Genomic DNA, 18,345 nt, shown 5'->3' with positions numbered 1-18,345 from the left:
AGATGAATGCCACGGCACATATGCGGAATTTGAATTTCAAACATAAATTTCACTTATGTAGCATTTATCTATCCATAATAGTATACACACTATCAGTATATACAAGATTTATTCTAAATTATATAATGCAAGTGTCATAATGCCATTAGTTATTGACTTTTTGTAGTGGATCAATAGTAGCTTTAGCCACTATCATTTAGTAGTAGGAGTACAAGGTATGAATAACCTTTAATCATTCATTGCCATTTATATATTACCAAATTTTAGTCACAAGTTATTCTAACTCCAAAATTCTAAGAATCTTGCATGTAATACTTTGAAGAAAAAGGAAGAAGAAAATAATGCTTCTTTGGAGATTAAAGAAAAATAGTTGTATTCAAGAGGCCAAAAGTAAAATTTAACTATAAATTCATGAGAAAAAAGGACAATCATAAATTGAAGTACCAACACAAAATTGGCGAAACAACATGTGTCTTTTTTTCTGATTTGGAGAGGTTCCAAATTAGATAAATGCATCTTAAGCAAAAATGTCTCATGTACCTAGATATAGCATTCGCGTGTGGAACTTGAGACATAATCCATTAATTACATTATAAGGCAATATACAAGTTAACATATATAATTACATTACAAGGCAAAATCAAATGATCCAAACAGGAACTTAAATGCTTGTCAACAAGAGAAACGTGCCATGTCTTCCAATTTATCAATAGCCCCATGTATTGCCATGATCTTATTCAAGAAAATGTTAACAAAAGAAGTATATGTTGGCTAATAAATATGCATGTATTTATCTATTAGCTTAAATATGTTAGCATAGTATAATACATTTCATGATATCATTAAGTAAATAGTCTAAGTGCATATTCGTGAAATGTGATCATCAAATTATATAGAGTCAAATTCATATACATTGTGCTCAATCTTTTCATATTAAACTCGATACACAGTTAGTTCTCTCTAATTATAGACAATTTAGAAATTCAATTTTAACTATTTCTCTTGTCAAGGGGCCAAATATTCATACTCCCAGGAAAAACTTGAAGGACTGTAATCCTAAATATTCCTCCTCCTAATGATTATGACAAATATTCATAAAAAGTCAAGATTAGCCCCCTTGACTGTTAACAAGTAATGAAAATTTTAACAAAATCAAAGTATTGCTATCAATTGACTATCACATTTTCATAGATAAATAAATGAAATGCATATATCTAGCTCTGACTTCTTGTTTTGGATTCAGGAAAGAAAGTATGTGATGGATTATATCTTCTGGCAACACCATGGCTGCCACAGTTTTTGTTTATCTCATTCTTCATGCCACTTTGCATAAGTCTTAATTTTGAAATTTGGATCCCCCAAAATGCTTCCCATAGAACACATGTATATTTGTTCTGAAAAGTACACTTTCAATATTGTTAAAGTCATAAAAAATCATAAGACAAAGAATATATGAACCACTTAAATCAAACACAATTGCTCCTCCTACAAGATGTCTTTTTAGTGTTCAATCTCAATTTTCTAATGTTAAGAGTTAGAATAAAAGCCAATTCTAGAGTTTGAAAATTCACATTAGTAGTTTACACTATCAAAGTATATGTGAATTACTTAAATAATTGAACTATCTCCAAGCTCAATTCAAGCTATCCAAGTCACCTCTCCCACCTACAATGAGAATTTAATATACTTAGTTTCGTATCCTTGTGGCATGAGAATGTTGATCCTAGTTCTAGAGAAAATTCTAAAACTATTATGAAAAAAAAAAGTTTTCTATTTGAGGGGTTGTTTGTGTTGGGGTTTCTAAGAATAGGTAGTTCGCATTTGCCGAATGCGAGCTCACTGAGATCGCATTCAGCAAATGCGATTTATTATTGAATTTCTGATTTTGCAAAAATCTAAAAAAAAAAAAAAAAAAAATTTGCTTCAGACCTCGCATTTGTCAAATGCGAGGTCAGGCATCCAAACCTCCATCTTTGCACTTCTGAATCAGGTCCGGCCACATCTGCGTTTCCATGTTTCCAATAAATTTCCACACACTTAACATAAATAGTTTGCAAAAAGCGTATAAATGCATGTAAAAGTTAGTACTAATATGTCTGAAGCTGAAGTCCAGGGGAGGAGAGCTGTACGGACTTGCGCAGTGCTGTGAGGATAATGGATGGCATCAGAGATCAAAACTTTCCGTTTGCCATCGATCACTAAAGCATGGTGATCCAACGTAACATTGGTAGCGAACGACGCAAAAACGGCGGAAAGAAAAACAATTATGAATAGGAAGTTGTTCCTCTCATTTTCTGCAAATTTAGCTCCTTCGTTCTGCTATCTTTTTTTTTTTGGTTTAAAAAAAAAATGCTAGTAGTTGACTTGGAGGGTATTCAAATGGTATGTAATTAATACTAATAAATTGGAATTTTAATGGCGGGTATAAATTTCAGTAGTAGAAGTAGACGGCTTTAAGAAGGGAATCGGGAGGAAACAGAGGAGTGAAGGCAGGCAGCTATGGTGAGCGGGGAAGGTTGCCTGACCTTGCATTTGACAAATGCGAGGTCTGAAGCAAATTTTTTTTTATTTTTACAAAATTAGAAATTCAATAATAAATCGCATTTGCGGAATGCGAGCTCACTGAGCTTGCATTCGGCAAATGCGAACACCACTTAGACAGAATGCTACACTCAAAAAGCCCTATTTGTAGAAAAATTTTAAATTTCATCATAAATTTAGAAATTTCTCCCTAGTTCTATGGTCCTAGTATATAGAGCTCATAAAAAAAGCTTTTTGGATGAACAAGAACAAGGCAAATGGTGCTTGGATGCAAGGCAAACAATTACATGTCTATTTTTCTTCATCCGAACTATTCAAACAAACCAAAGATCATATCTTTGGATAATTGAGCATCCTAGTTCAACTTCAACCTCAACATTGAACAGATATTACTCAAAATTACAAGTCGTTCAGATGGTCCAAACATTTAATAAGCTAACTTCCACTACCTCATTAGGAACTCAACCATAAGGAAAATAATACTTGGGCATCACATGATATATTCTGCACATGACAGTTTAATTACTAAGTTGTCACATTTCTCAATTAGATAATTCTTTTCTAGGTTAAGATTGTGAGGACCCGAAAATTTTCTTGTTTATCGAATATTACAAGTTTACTTAAATATTTATTTACTCATTTTCTCTGAATTATTTATTTCGACCATTTAAAATCCATTTATATGGAACAACGCCTCTTTTATATTTTTAAATCGTTTTGTTGGAAAATTCACTTTTCAAAAATTCGTTTAGTTCGGAACAACGAGTGCACGTCTTTCGAGGCTATACTTGAATCGGAAGTGTATTAATATTGGAGAGTTAAGAATGATCAATGGTAGATTAAGAAAGGTTAATTGAGGATTTAATACTCGACTCATGTAAAGACTCACAAAAAAATTTATCTATTTTAACTCCAAATTTTAGCTCATTTAATTATTTACTTGGCCATTTGCTCCGATTATTATTTTCTAACCTTTTTAGACCTAATTAAAGGGGTCTATGGCTTAGTTATATTCTTAAAGTGACTCGTTTCAAAATTTAATTTCCGAAAGCTCGTTAAGTGAAAATAGTAAATATGCGATTGGAGTACATGATTGAATCGAGTACAATAAGTTTGAAAAATTGGAGACTTGTACAAATGTAAAATAGGTAATTTTAGGTTTAAGTACTCAAGTGATAGTTAGTGGTACGATCGTTATAAGAATTTCTCGAAGGTTTCACTCTATCGCGCCTAAATTGGAAATACGCGTTTTCACGCGCGCGATCAATTGAGGTACTTTAGACCCTTATTTTGGAACAATTAAGAGTGAATAATATTTGTATGAATATAAGTGCACTAGTGAAACAAATGCGAGAGGAATCGAGCACGAATCGCGCGCAAGTGCGCGCGTGTAGAAGAGTTGACTTTTGCATCAACATGGGCCACACGTTTGAAGCTTCGCAAGGAAGCTGAAAATTGATCAAATTTCCCTCTCTCTTCCCTCTCATGTCAGCCGGCCAAGGAGAGCAACAAGAACACCAAGTTCTTTCAAAACTCTCTTCACCAAAATCATCATCAAACTTCACTCAAATCCTACCAAATTTTCACAGCACTTAGCTCTACACCTAAGGATCATTTTGAGCTGCAAAGGGGAGCTGAAAATCACGATTTTGCTGGAGTAAAGGAGGCCGAAATTCTGCTTGAACATCAAACCAAAGTAAGTGATGATCAACTCATAGAATCTTGTCTTTTGGAAGTCATATAGCATGATTAAGCTCTAGCATGCCTTTGGTTAGCTTGTTCATGGTGTAAAATGAAATGGGCGGGCTCTATGAACTCCCACAATTGTCTTGGGGACTGATCTCATGTTTGATGATGGATTTAATATTGGTTTAGTGCTCAAAATGGTAGATTAATGGTGTATTATTAGTAGAAACTTCAAGGGGTGCATGGAGTAAAAAGTTTCGATTCTGCCCCTACTTTGAACGTATCTATTTCTACGGAATTTTGGGGGTTTAATGGCTTGTATATGATGTTTATATGTTGTATAGATGGTGTACAAAATTTCATTGAAAAATATTGAGGTTTGATTGGTCAAATGAATTATTTTCGTAAAGGTAGCAGACCTGGAAACTGTTCCCGTAATGCTCAGACCAGCTTTCTTGTTTCGTTCATAACTCTGTGCTCTGACGTCGAAATTGAGTGCCGTCAGTGGCATTGAAACTAGACATTTCCACCTTTCCAACGGAATAAAATTCATGTTCTGATTCCATGTATGTGAGCCGAACCAACCATTTAAAGTCGGCTGTTCTGTTTCTCTGTTTTCCTGAAACGAAATGCTGAGGCTGCAACTTGTGGCTCGAATTCGAGCTAGTTGTGTGCCGAATTTCAAAATGATTTCTTCTGTGAAATTATAGCTCTATGAATTTATTTTCCAACGCCATGAACCATGCTCAATTCCGAGTTAATTTGAGTGATTTGTGATCAAAATATGGAACCTGCCCTGCTCTTGAAAACCCTTACTTTTGGACAAAATTGATGCAAGGCTTGGTGTAGACTTGCTAATTGAATTTCTTGGTGTTAATCACCCAAAAATGTTGTTTTGGGATGCCCTTAGACCTTTTCTATGTAAATAGACCATGGTTGAGGTACCCTCTAGGTTAAACGTTTTGAAAACGGCAAAACGGAACTTACAAGGTAAATTGCCTTGGAAATTTTGAAACTTTGGTGATTTAGTTCACCAACTTTCCATGCATATTTATTCATGAAATTTGGTAGAGGAGTAACCCTAATATGGTAGTATGTCCATACCAAATTTGGTGCTATTCCAAAGCCGTTTCGATGTTCAATCAAACTTCCAAAATTCATGATTTAAGCTAAAAAACCCTTGTTTATCAATGAAATTTTGGTAACTTTGGGTCACCATATCTCGGCGCTCGAAACTCCGTTTCTTGTTCCGCTTGTTTTGTTGTAAACTTGGATTACAACACTATTAGAGTTACAAATTTCAAAGGCTAGTTTCACTCAAGTGAATTTTGCCGAATTCTCAAAGTTGGCCAAAAACCAACTTAAATCTGCCTTATGAATCAAAACAGCAACTTTGAACTCATTTTTGAATGTTTTCCATTTGGGATCTTAGAAAAGTGTATTCTAAGAAATTTTAGTACTTTCAAAGAGGTTTCCAACGGCATCCAGTTTTCCAATTTCTGACATGTAGAATCGGAGATACGATTTTTCAAAGTATCATATCAAACCTGAATTTTTTTCCCAAATACCAAGGGAAGGGAGTTTTCAAGTACTCCTTATTCCTTCAATATTTCTTGAACGTTTTATACTTGATTTTCCAAAATGAAACTCGATTACCGTGTACTTTAAGAAACTCCATTTAAATATCGATTTATGAGTAATTGAGGTTCATTTTCATGAAATTTCCTTAGATTGTACTAGTGTACAATCTTTCTTGATAATTGAGATCTATGAGTGATACTCCACTATTATGTGCTTAGACGCACACGATGACCCTCAAGAGGATCCCACGGTGAACGCTTAAATTTCGGTTGAAACTACTTCTACTTGGTGAGTGTCAAGTGTATGACTACTTGAACTCTATAGACTTGATTCATGCTTGGCTTACCTGATTACATGTTTAGCCTACTTGATTTTTGAAAAAATGGAGTCGAGTGTGTACTTTATCGCACTCGTTCTCATTTAAAACAAATGACTCATGTTTAACATGTTTTGCCTGATTTACATGACCTGAAATACATGCTTAAACCTGTCAAATACTTGAATACATGACATGGTATGCTATGGCTGCATACGTCGTTGGAGTGAATCTCCTCGACACTTATATGATACAAGAGGGACGCCCAAACTCATAGGCCGACCTTGGAACTCGAGCCGGCATGGGCTTGGTCGGGAACCTTGGTGAGCCATGAGAATCACATGATAAGCTTGATCTATTTAAGAGATCTTGCTTGGCATACTCGTGGAGTATAGTCTTATAAATGTCGTGCGGGTCCGAAGCGGTGTAGGGTGGACGGATGAGAAGTAAGTGGTGATCTACAGTTTGGAAATATCAACCTGGTTGACGGAGAGTCATCGCGGGAAGATATACGAATGAACTGGCAAAGCAAGTGGAACTTAGTTCCTGAGAGCTACTATATCCTTGAATTGTTTCTGCTTATTTTCACTGGCTTTATTAATTACTTGTAATTATCTCCTGAACTGTTATTTGGGACTGTTATCTGGACTACGTGCTTGCATGTGTGTTCTTGGCCTCACGAGCGTTTTGCTTACTCTGTAGATTTGTTTTCCTTAACAGGATTGAACTCGGAGATGTATTGGAGAAACCCTCCTGATGTACTTTTGTTTAGGATTTCTATTGTATGTTGACTATGCCCCTGGTTTTGGGTTGTTCTTTTGGAATTGAAATGTAACTTTTGGGGCGTGATGTATATTTGGGATTCATGATGTACTTTGAACACCCGACGTGCGGGTTGGATAATGGATGACTATTGTTAAGTTTGAACGCTTCCGCATTTACTATATTTAAGTTATTTACTTGTGTTGTGTAGATCGATAATAAGTTTGAATAGAATTGCTTGAGTCCTGGCGAGAGCTAGGCAGGCGTCCCGCGGATACCCTTTGGTTCGCCTTAGGGAGAAGTGGGGGCGTTACAGTTGGTATCAGAGTTTAGGCTTTAGATCTCTGTAATGTATCCTAGGTTTAAACGTTTAGGATGCCGGACTGTGGAATTGGATTGAATGTTAAGTGACTGCTTGTGAAAATGAAAATTAGAACCTAGGTTTGAATTAGTGGACGACAAGAAGTCTTGATCTTGTATGATACATGTGGGATAGTACGAAATGATCAGATCTAGTTTATTAAATATACCTGGACTTACATGAGTTTTTACTTTTAAGGGTAAGTTACTGGAGGTAAGGGTGATATTAAATGGTCTCGGAATGCCTTCCGGTTGCCCATTCTTGAGAAAGACCTAAGGGAGCATTGGAGAGATAATCCAATTCACGAAACTAGGATTTCATGTGATTTTCAAAGGACTTGCTCGCATCCAAATAATGGGGTGTTAATAGTGGTCGATCATTAAAAGTGGCTATCCGAGAAAATTAGGGTAACTCGAGGGGATAATTGAGAACTGGTGGCAATTGCGGATGCCTAGACTACTAGAATTCCTAAAGTGGAGATTGAGATACTTAAGGAGCGAGGAAGACAAAGGCTCCTTGTGAGAAGCTTTAAAAAGCTAAGACCCGACTTGTTAGGGTAGTGTCCGAAATTAAAGACATGATGGATAAGTCGATGACTGGGTATGTTACCTTGGTTGAGCAAGTGGAGAATGATAAGATATTCGATAAGGGACATGAGATCTAAAACTCCTAGTGCTGAAAATGAAAATGATTCTACGGAGATAGTAAGATTTTTGACTCCGCCAATCACTAAATTAGTGATTTAAACTATTTTAATCGTTTTGCCAAAGATAGACGAGGTGGCACTCGCTTAAAGGCCATTGCATTTTGTATCTTGTTTTACTATGTTTTCTATATTTTGAGGCAATTAGAACGTTACTCATGACATGCTTGACTTTACTGCTTTACGATTTCAAATCCATGATTGAGTTGTGATAGGATACATTTTAGTGGGTATTTTGGGCATTATTGCACAATTAATTGACTAAATATTCTCCTTAATTGGGTGGATTCTACTGATATTTTGTTTTGGGCGCTAATTGCAGGAAGGGATGCTGAAAAGTGCTTAAATTCAACTTTTAGAAGATTCATCGCACGTGGGGCCCGCTTGAGAGATGAAGAAATCTAATTGTAATAGGTTTTATTTTAATTTTATTTTTATTGGAGGAAGTCTTGTTTTAATTGGGGAAAAATCCCTTCCCGAAAATGTCGGACACAAACGGAGGGAAGTATTTAGACTTCCGTAGGGAGGCTTAGGTGAATAATTCCCTTCTTACGTTTTGCTTTAGAGTTTTTTCTTGGCTCTGGAATGAGACTAGAGAGCCGCAGCTTTGTAGAAAGAAAGGCAGCAGACAATAGCCACTTTTGTTGACTTTGGGGATGCCTGTGAGCTTTTCATTTGTTTTGACCAAATTGAGAAATCAAACAATCTTCCAATCTCTCGTATGATTCTTGTGTGGGAAAAGAAAGAAGGCTTAAAGGCTAGCCGCAATTGTGGACCTACCAACTGTTTGTCAATTTGGCTTTGACCGAAGTATAGATAGTGCCTACGCATCGTACGTTTAGCCGCGAAAGGCAATCGAGAGCAATTATAATCAATTGGTCCCTTTCCCGTCGTGGGTTCTGCTGAATTGGACGAGAATCGAGACCAAAGCATCGATGGCCTTTCCCTACCTTGTACGCACGGCCTGTTCACTAATGGGGAACTAAACCCCTAATTCTAGTCAAGGGGGCAACTGACGAATTGGTTCACCGATTACTGTGAGATCTAAGCCGTTGTTAATTATTTTCTCCGTTTATTGGTATTTATATACTCCCTGCTCTTAATTGTTATAGTTCTTATGTATGATTGATTAGTGCGCAATAATTAATTATTCATAGAGACTATTTTGCTAAATAGGGGTAATTGAATCCGTAATTGTTCGTTACCTCTATCCCAGTAGCAACTGGTATAATTGGGTTTATGTCAGGGGAATATATGATCTAACTTAAATAAACCCTCGTAGCGTGTTTATTGGTTAGGATTGGGCCTTTCTAATTATTAATGCAATCTGGAAATTAAATCCTACGGTCGTACCTAGGGTTGTTTTTGGGTTAGAGAAATAGCTAACGGTCGTACCTTAGCTATCGATAAATTACGGAAGGGTTGGTTGTTTAGCGCGTGCGAGACAACTATAACCAATTTATCAGTGAATGTTGGAATTATATTTGAATCAATGATCAGTTGCATGAACCATTTCTGAAGTGCACCCTTGGCTAGAGTTTCTCTTAGTTATTTCTTTTAATAAATTATTTTCTGCATTTAATTTGTTCAGCTGGTATTTGATACCAAAACCCCCCCATTAATCTTGATTTGAAGAGAAACAAATATCTCTCCAGTCCCTGAGGAGACGACCCTGCTTACCACTGTCTACTAGTTAGGAAATTCAGTTAAATAATTAATTCAGGTATATCGGATTAAGCAAACTCTTCGGGAATAGGGTGAATCAAATAACCCATTGCACACCTAGAGTCCCTGCTCCAGTACTCGAATTGATTATTGACTGTTTCAGGTGGTAATAAGGTTTTATTTATTATTATTGCACAGGTTCGACACCTGTCAAGTTGTACACATTTGCGATTATTTCGGTGTCTTTCCTTTTATTCTTGTATTTATTTGGCGTGATAAAGGTATCACTTTTCAAACTCCGTTTATGTGCACTCACTTTATGTCATGCCTTTAAACATGTTAAATTTATGGGTGGCCAAAGGAGTGAAAAAGGATTAAGGGCGAGGAGTTAAGCAACTCCAAGCTCAAGGGGGTGATTATAGAACGATTGCTGGACTGAACCAAAATCCTAGAAATGAAGGGAAATAATCGTGTAGTTATTGCTATTAACCAAATGATTGATGCTCTAGCACGATTAGTGGAGCACTAAAGCTCTAAACCAATCAACCCACATGGGGACCCAGCGAGATGTGAAAATGAAATGATTCTTGAAGTGTACCTATCTAGATTTCACGGGGAACCTAACCTCGAAATAGTAAGATTGATTTAAGAGGATACGATAAGACACTAGTGAGAGTAAGATGTTATGATCTCTTCTCGAACAACTTCGTAGACAAGTATTGGAGAGTGAACTAAGACATGAAAATTTTATATTAAGGAATGAGGTCCCTCTATCTGGTTGTGTTTGTATGTAATAATAGTAATCTCATGGAGATTTAAGAACTCGCCCGTATTAAGCAGAGAATAGTTGAGAATTGCATTCCGGAGTAACCTATAAGCAAAAGAATGAAAGAGTATTAAGACTCAAGCTTCCATTATGAATAGCTACTTATTTTGAACCTTTGATTTACCTGGCAGGCTAGTATTTGACTTAAATCAACTGGTAAGATGACAACTTTGGAAGAAATGTGTAAGGAAATGGATGTTCTTCGAAATGAGGTAAAATTTCAAAGAAAATTGGCTGACTACTGGGAAGGACGGCGGAAACAAGAATATGCAGAGAAAACTGAGTTGCTACGCCAGAACGTAGAATTAGAGAAGAAATACAAAGAAAATCCTCAAACTGGTCAAGCCGTCACTTCTCACGTGAATTGTGGATACTGTGGCAAGATTAACCATACTGAGGACAAGTGCTGGAGAAAATAAGGAAAATGTCTGAGATGCGGTAGTACCGAGCATAAGTTTTCGAATTGCCCCAGTGTATCTAGAAAGAGGAAATGCTCAACGGCCAGTTAGACTCGCCACAAAATAATCGAGTGTCAGAAAGGGGTCTAAGTGTTGGAAATTTTCGAATAGGGGTAGATAACTCCACTCGAGGGATAGAGCTTATAACTTTACCCTAGATTAGACTAGCACTTTTGGAGATTTAATCTTTTGTATAAGGGAAAATCTTTTGTTAGTTTGTATCTTGGTAACTCGGCACGTTTTGCTATACTTCCGTTGTTTCCCTTCCCCTTTTGAAATAGTTTGATAAACTTATCCCAACTTGATGTATTTATTATGATCTTTATAACATATGAAACTTTACTCCGCTTTTAATTGATTTTATGACTTACATATATATTCAAATCTTGCCCCACACTTTAGATTTATAATAAGACACGAACGGCGTTAGACGTGATCAAGATTGGGCTTGAGAATATAGACCACCCTGAGGTCTTGGAGGCGACCAGGGATTGTGACCAAATTGAGAACTTGATGTTGAAATTGAGATCCAAAGTTTGATCGCCAATTTGAGATATTAAAAGTGGTGAGATTTGGGTTAGTGAAAGGAAATATTTGATGGATTGAATGAGACTAACGATTAAGGACCGGATATCATATTTGGAATGGACGCTTGAGGCTATATATATATATATAAATTATCGAGATTTGAACGATGTGACTATTAAGAATAAATACTCCGTAGTCTCACATAAACGAGAATTATAATCAAGGGCCAGGAGCAGCGCATAAGGGATTTAAAGTAGAGTTACTACCAACCGCGAATCCTAGGAACTGATGTGTTTAAAACCACTTTCAATTCAAGATGGGGATGCTTGAATTTTCAATTATGCCCTTTGGGTTGACTAATGCACTAGCAGCAATTATTACCTTAATACATCAAGGTTTTAAATCGTAACTGGATTAATCTGTGGTGGCATTTATTGATGATATATCGGTATATTCTAAGATTTAAGGAGATCATGAAAGATACTTGCTGATGTTTTACAAACCTCAAGAACGCACCAATTTTCGTTAAGTTCAATAAATGTGAGTCCGATTGGAAGGAAATAGCCTTTCTAGGTCATACAACATCTAAGAAAGGAATCGTTATTGACTCAGTTATAGTGGATGTTGTTTAAGAGGAAATGACTAGAAAATTCTATCGAAATTTGGAGTTCTTGGAGGTAGTCGAACCTTTCCTTTGATTTGATCAAGGAATTTTCCAAGAGTGCAAGACTTGACAAGTTATTTGGGATTCTAGATGTAAGGATGATTTTGAAAGTGAAAAATGTTTAATCGATAGACTTGTGTTAGCCCTACTGAGCTGAGGAGGCAATTCTATGATTTATACAGATGTTTCAAATGATGGTTTAGAATGTATACCACTAATACATGATAAGGTGATTGTATATGCCTCTAAAGGTTCAATATCACGAGAGAAAGTAGCCAACTCATGATTTGGAGTTAGTGGCTATGATATTCGCATTAAAGAAATAGAGACATTTCCTATATGAGGAAGACATGAAGCCGATTAAGCTACCATCCGACTTGGAAGTTAAAATGCATATTGGTGATAAAAAATTTGATTGTTAATTGGGCGGATAGAAATTATGAGATACGAATTGGAAAGTGTAAGTTATTGGTTAACTTGCTAAGAATGACTATTGAGAGATGTGATATTTTTCTAAGTTTGAATTTCGAGAACAAAATTCCTTTTAAGGAGGGGAGGATGTGAGGACTCGAAAATTTTCTTATTTATCGAATATTACAAGTTTACTTAAATATTTATTTACTCATTTTCTCTGAATTATTTATTTCGACCATTTAAAATCCATTTATATGGAACAACGCCTCTTTTATAATTTTAAATCGTTTTGTTGGAAAATTCACTTTTCAAAAATTCGTTTAGTTCGGAACAACGAGTGCACGTCTTTCGAGGCTATACTTGAATCGAAAGTGTATTAATATTGGAGAGTTAAGAATGATCAATGGTAGATTAAGAAAGGTTAATTGAGGATTTAATACTCGACTCATGTAAAGACCCACAAAAAAAATTATCTATTTTAACTCCAAATTTTAGCTCATTTAATTATTTACTTGGCCATTTGCTCCGATTATTATTTTCTAACCTTTTTAGACCTAATTAAAGGGGTCTATGGCTTAGTTATATTCTTAAAGTGACTCGTTTCAAAATTTAATTTCCGAAAGCTCGTTAAGTGAAAATAGTAAATACGCGATTGGAGTACATGATTGAATCGAGTACAATAAGTTTGGAAAATTGGAGACTTGTACAATGGTCCTAAAATAGGTAATTTTAGGTTTACGTACTCAAGTGATAGTTAGTGGTACGATCGTTTTAAGAATTTCTCGAAGGTTTCACTCTATCGCGCCTAAATTGGAAATAAGCGTTTTCACGTGTGCGATCAATTGAGGTACTTTAGACCCTTATTTTGGGACAATTAAGAGTGAATAATATTTGTATGAATATAAGTGTACTAGAGGTTTAGTGCACTAGTGAAACAAATGCGAGAGGAATCGAGCACGAATCGCGCGCAAGTGCGCGCGTGTAGAAGAGTTGACTTTTGCATCAACATGAGCCACACGTTTGAAGCTTCGCAAGGAAGCTGAAAATTGATCAAATTTCCCTCTCTCTTCCCTCTCATGTCAGCCGGCCAAGGAGAGCAACAAGAACACCAAGTTCTTTCAAAACTCTCTTCACCAAAATCATCATCAAACTTCACTCAAATCCTACCAAATTTTCACAGCACTTAGCTCTACACTTAAGGATCATTTTGAGCTGCAAAGGGGAGCTGAAAATCACGGTTTTGCTGGAGTAAAGGAGGCCGAAATTCTGCTTGTACATCAAACCAAAGTAAGTGATGATCAACTCATAGAATCTTGTCTTTTGGAAGTCATATAGCATGATTAAGCTCTAGCATGCCTTTGGTTAGCTTGTTTATGGTGTAAAATGAAATGGGTGGGCTCTATGAACTCCCACCTTTGTCTTGGGGACTGATCTCATGTTTGATGATGGATTTAATGTTGGTTTAGTGATCAAAATAGTAGATTAATGGTGTATTATTAGTAGAAACTTCAAGGGGTGCATGGAGTAAAAAGTTTCGATTCTGCCCCTACTTTGAACGTATCTATTTCTATGGAATTTTGGGGGTTTAATGGCTTGTATATGATGTTTATATGTTGTATAGATGGTGTACAAAATTTCATTGAAAAATATTGAGGTTTGATTGGTCAAATGAATTATTTTCGTAAAGGTAGCAGACCTGGAAACTGTTCCCGTAATGCTCAGACCAGCTTTCTTGTTTCGTCCATAACTCTGTGCTCCGACATCAAAATTAAGTGCCGTTAGTGGCATTTGAAACTAGACATTCCCACCTTTTCAACGGTATAAAATATATGTTCTGATTCCATGTATGTGAGCCGAACCAACCATTTAAAGTCGGCTGTTCTGTTTCTCTGTTTTTCTGGAATGAAATGCTGAGGCTGCAACTTGTGGCTCGAATTCGAGCTAGTTGTGTGCCGAATTTCAGAATGATTTCTTCTGTGAAATTATAGCTCTATGAATTTATTTTCCAACGCCATAAACCATGCTCAATTCTGAGTTAATTTGAGTGATTTGTGATCAAAATATGGAACCTGCCCTGCTCTTGAAAACCCTTACTTTTGGACAGAATTGATGCAAGGCTTGGTGTAGACTTGCTAATTGAATTTCTTGGTGTTAATCACCCACAAATGTTGTTTTGGGATGCCCTTAGACCTTTTATATGTAAATGGACCATGGTTGAGGTACCCTCTAGGTTAAACGTTTTGAAAACGGCAAAACGGAACTTACAAGGTAAATTGCCTTGGAAACTTTGAAACTTTGGTGATTTAGTTCACCAACTTGCCGTGCATATTTATTCATGAAATTTGGTAGAGGAGTAACCCTAATATGGTAGTATGTCCATACCAAATTTGGTGCTATTCCAAAGCCGTTTCGATGTTCAATCAAACTTCCAAAGTTCATGATTTAAGCTGAAAAACCCTTGTTTATCAAGGAAATTTTTTTAACTTTGGGTCACCATATCTCGGCTCTCGAAACTCTATTTCTTATTCCGTTTATTTTATTGTAAACTTGGATTACAATACTATTAGAGTTGCAAATTTCAGAGGCTAGTTTCACTCAAGTGAATTTTGCCGAATTCTCAAAGTTGGCCAAAAATCAACTTAACTCTGCCTTATGAATCAAAACAGCAACTTTGAGCTCATTTTTAAATGTTTTCTATTTGGAATCTTAGAAAAGTGTATTCTAAGAAATTTTAGTACTTTCAAAGAGGTTTCCAACGGCACCCAGTTTTCTAATTTCTGACATATAGAATGGGAGATACGATTTTTCAAAGTATCGTATCAAACCTGAATTTTTTTCCCAAATTCCAAGGGAAGGGAGTTTTCAAGTACTCCTTATTCCTTCAATATTTCTTGAACGTTTTATACTTGATTTTCCAAAATGAAACTCGATTACCGTGTACTTTAAGAAACTCCATTTAAATCTCGATTTACGAGTAATTGAGGTTCGTTTTCATGAAATTTCCTTAGATTGTACTAGTGTACAATCTTCCTTGATAATTGGGATATATGAGTGATACTCCACTATTATATGCTCAGGCACACACGAGGACCCTCAAGAGGATCCCACGGTGAACGCTTAAATTTCGGTTGAGACTACTTCTACTTGGTGAGTGTCAAGTGTATGGCTACTTGAACTCTATAGACTTGATTCATGCTTGGTTTACCCGATTACATGCTTAGCCTACTTGGTTTTTGAAAAAATGGAGTCGAATGTGTAATTTATCGCACTCATTCTCATTTGAAACAAATGACTCGTACTTAACATGTTTTGCCTGGTTTACATGACCTGAAATACATGCTTAAACCTGTCAAATACTTGAATACATGACATGGTATGCTATGGCTGCATACGTCGTTGGAGTGAATCTTCTCGACACTTACATGATACAAGAGGGACGCCTAAACTCATAGGCCGACCTTGGAACTCGAGCCGGCATGGGCTTGGTCGGGAACCTTGGTGAGCCATGAGAATCACATGATAAGCTTGATCTATTTGAGAGATCTTACTTGGCATACTCGTGGAGTATAGCCTTATAAATATCGTGCGGGCCCGAAGCGGTGTAGGGTGGATGGATGAGAAGTAAGTGGTGATCTACAGTTTGGAAATATCAACCCGGTTGACGGAGAGTCATCGCGGGAAGATATACGAATGAACTGGCAAAGCAAGTGGAACTTAGCTCCTGAGAGCTACTATATCCTTGAATTGTTTCTGCTTATTTTCACTGGCTTTATTAATTACTTGTAATTATCTCCTGAACTGTTATTTGGGACTGTTATCTGGACTACGTGCTTGCATGTGTGTTCTTGGCCTCACGAGCGTTTTGCTTACTCTGTAGATTTATTTTCCTTAACAGGATTGAACTCGGAGATGTATTGGAGAAACCCTCCTGATGTACTTTTGTTTAGGATTTCTATTATATGTTGACTATGCCCCTAGTTTTGGGTTGTTCTTTTGGAATTGAAATGTAACTTTTGGGGCGTGATGTATATTTGGGATTCATGATGTACTTTGAACACTCGACGTGCGGGTTGGATAATGGATGACTATTGTTAAACTTGAACGCTTCCGCATTTACTATATTTAAGTTATTTACTTGTGTTTTGTAGATCGATAATAAGCTTGAATGGAATTGCTTGAATCCTGGCGAGAACTAGGCAGGCGTCCCGAGGATACTCTTTGGTTCGCCTTAGGGAGAAGTGGGGGCGTCACAAAGATGGTATACATTATATAAACAATAATTCTATTAACTTTAATAGATATTGTTTCACAACATATGTGTAAAATAAATGGTTAAGATGATCCAAATTATGCAAACAATAGTTTTATTAACTTTGATAGATATCATTTCGCAATATATGTGTAAATTGTGTGCTAATTCAACTTGCAGCAACCATTTGAATTTGATTCATGTTTAGTTTTCAAATAAAATATTGGTATGCTTATGTAGAGTTTTTCAAATTAAAGTTTGTTTATATGCAATTACTGAGTTTCCTTGAATGGAAAAAGTTCAAGCAATTAGTTTAGGAATTTTCATATTGCCATTGCTAAGATTCTTGTGTTTTTTTTCATCTTTTCTATTAATGAATCTTGAATTATGTAATCAAAGAGCTATAAACTATGAATTATATGATGTTGATGGCTTAAATTTTACTTTTAAATAATAAATGTATTTTTATGATTTTGATAGTATATAACAAATTAGTATTTTGGTAAAAAATGTAGGGTAACAAATGGAGGAAGTACTCTAACAGCACCTGATTTATCAAATTTGTTTAAAGTAGTTGCCTTGTAAGTATTAGATTTTCACAAAGAAAGTTAAAATTTATTGAGCACTAAGTTGTACTATGCCTTTCATTTTTTTCTTAATAAAACAGAAACTAATATTATTAACAAACTGACTGAAAATGATCCAGCATGATTTGCTTGATAAAAAAAAGCTGCACTAATGTTAAAAAATGCATAGAATACGATGCAGATATATCTGATATGAGGAATCATTAAATTTAACAAAGTTACATCAAATCTGAACAATTGAATAAGTTACTTCATAAATATCTATGCATGTTTGTTCTCTCAAATCTGCTATCCAACTAATTCAAGCTCAAAACTGATGCTGAGATATGATGAGAAGACCCAAGAAATTCCAAATTTAACATATAGAAATGAAAAAATTATTAGATCTAAGAAAACTAACAAAAAACTAAATAAAACTCCCATTAGGATAGTTTAGGAGAGAAGAAAACTTTCACTAGTAAAATAGTAGGATTTTTTTTTTTTTGAATTAAGATGATCAGATTTTTTTTGAAGCAAAATATCTATTGATTTTTTGGGTCGATTGGTTAACTAACCAATTGAGTGTTTAAATCCTTTTGTAAACGTTTTTAGCATCTAGATTCATTATTTGTTTAGAACCATGCATAATTAATTGAGTAAAACATTTGGTTCCTCCTTTAACTAAATCAAACCAATTTTTTTAAAACTTGTAAAAGTCATCGTATCATAGAACTTCAAAAACTCTAAAGATCAAGTAAGAGGGTTTTGGTCAAAAAAAATAAAACTTTTGCATAACAGAATCTTCTACAGAGATCTAACAAAAATTTTTTTTTTTCAAATCACTTCAGCAGCAGTTAGTACTATATGAAACAATTGTTTTGATCACATTGATCATTTCTTGACAAAACAATGGGAATTCTGCAATGGTTGGAATAGTAAAATAATAGGAGATGTGTATAAAATAGAAATACAATTAGGACATTGATTTTGATGAACCTATTGTCATGCTATCCTTTAAAAACTTT

Source organism: Coffea eugenioides, chromosome 2 (genome assembly GCF_003713205.1).
Source record: "Coffea eugenioides isolate CCC68of chromosome 2, Ceug_1.0, whole genome shotgun sequence".
NCBI classification, from domain to species: Eukaryota; Viridiplantae; Streptophyta; class Magnoliopsida; order Gentianales; family Rubiaceae; genus Coffea; species Coffea eugenioides.
The sequence above is the reverse complement of the archived record's forward strand: the minus strand, read 5'-3'. Positions refer to the sequence as shown.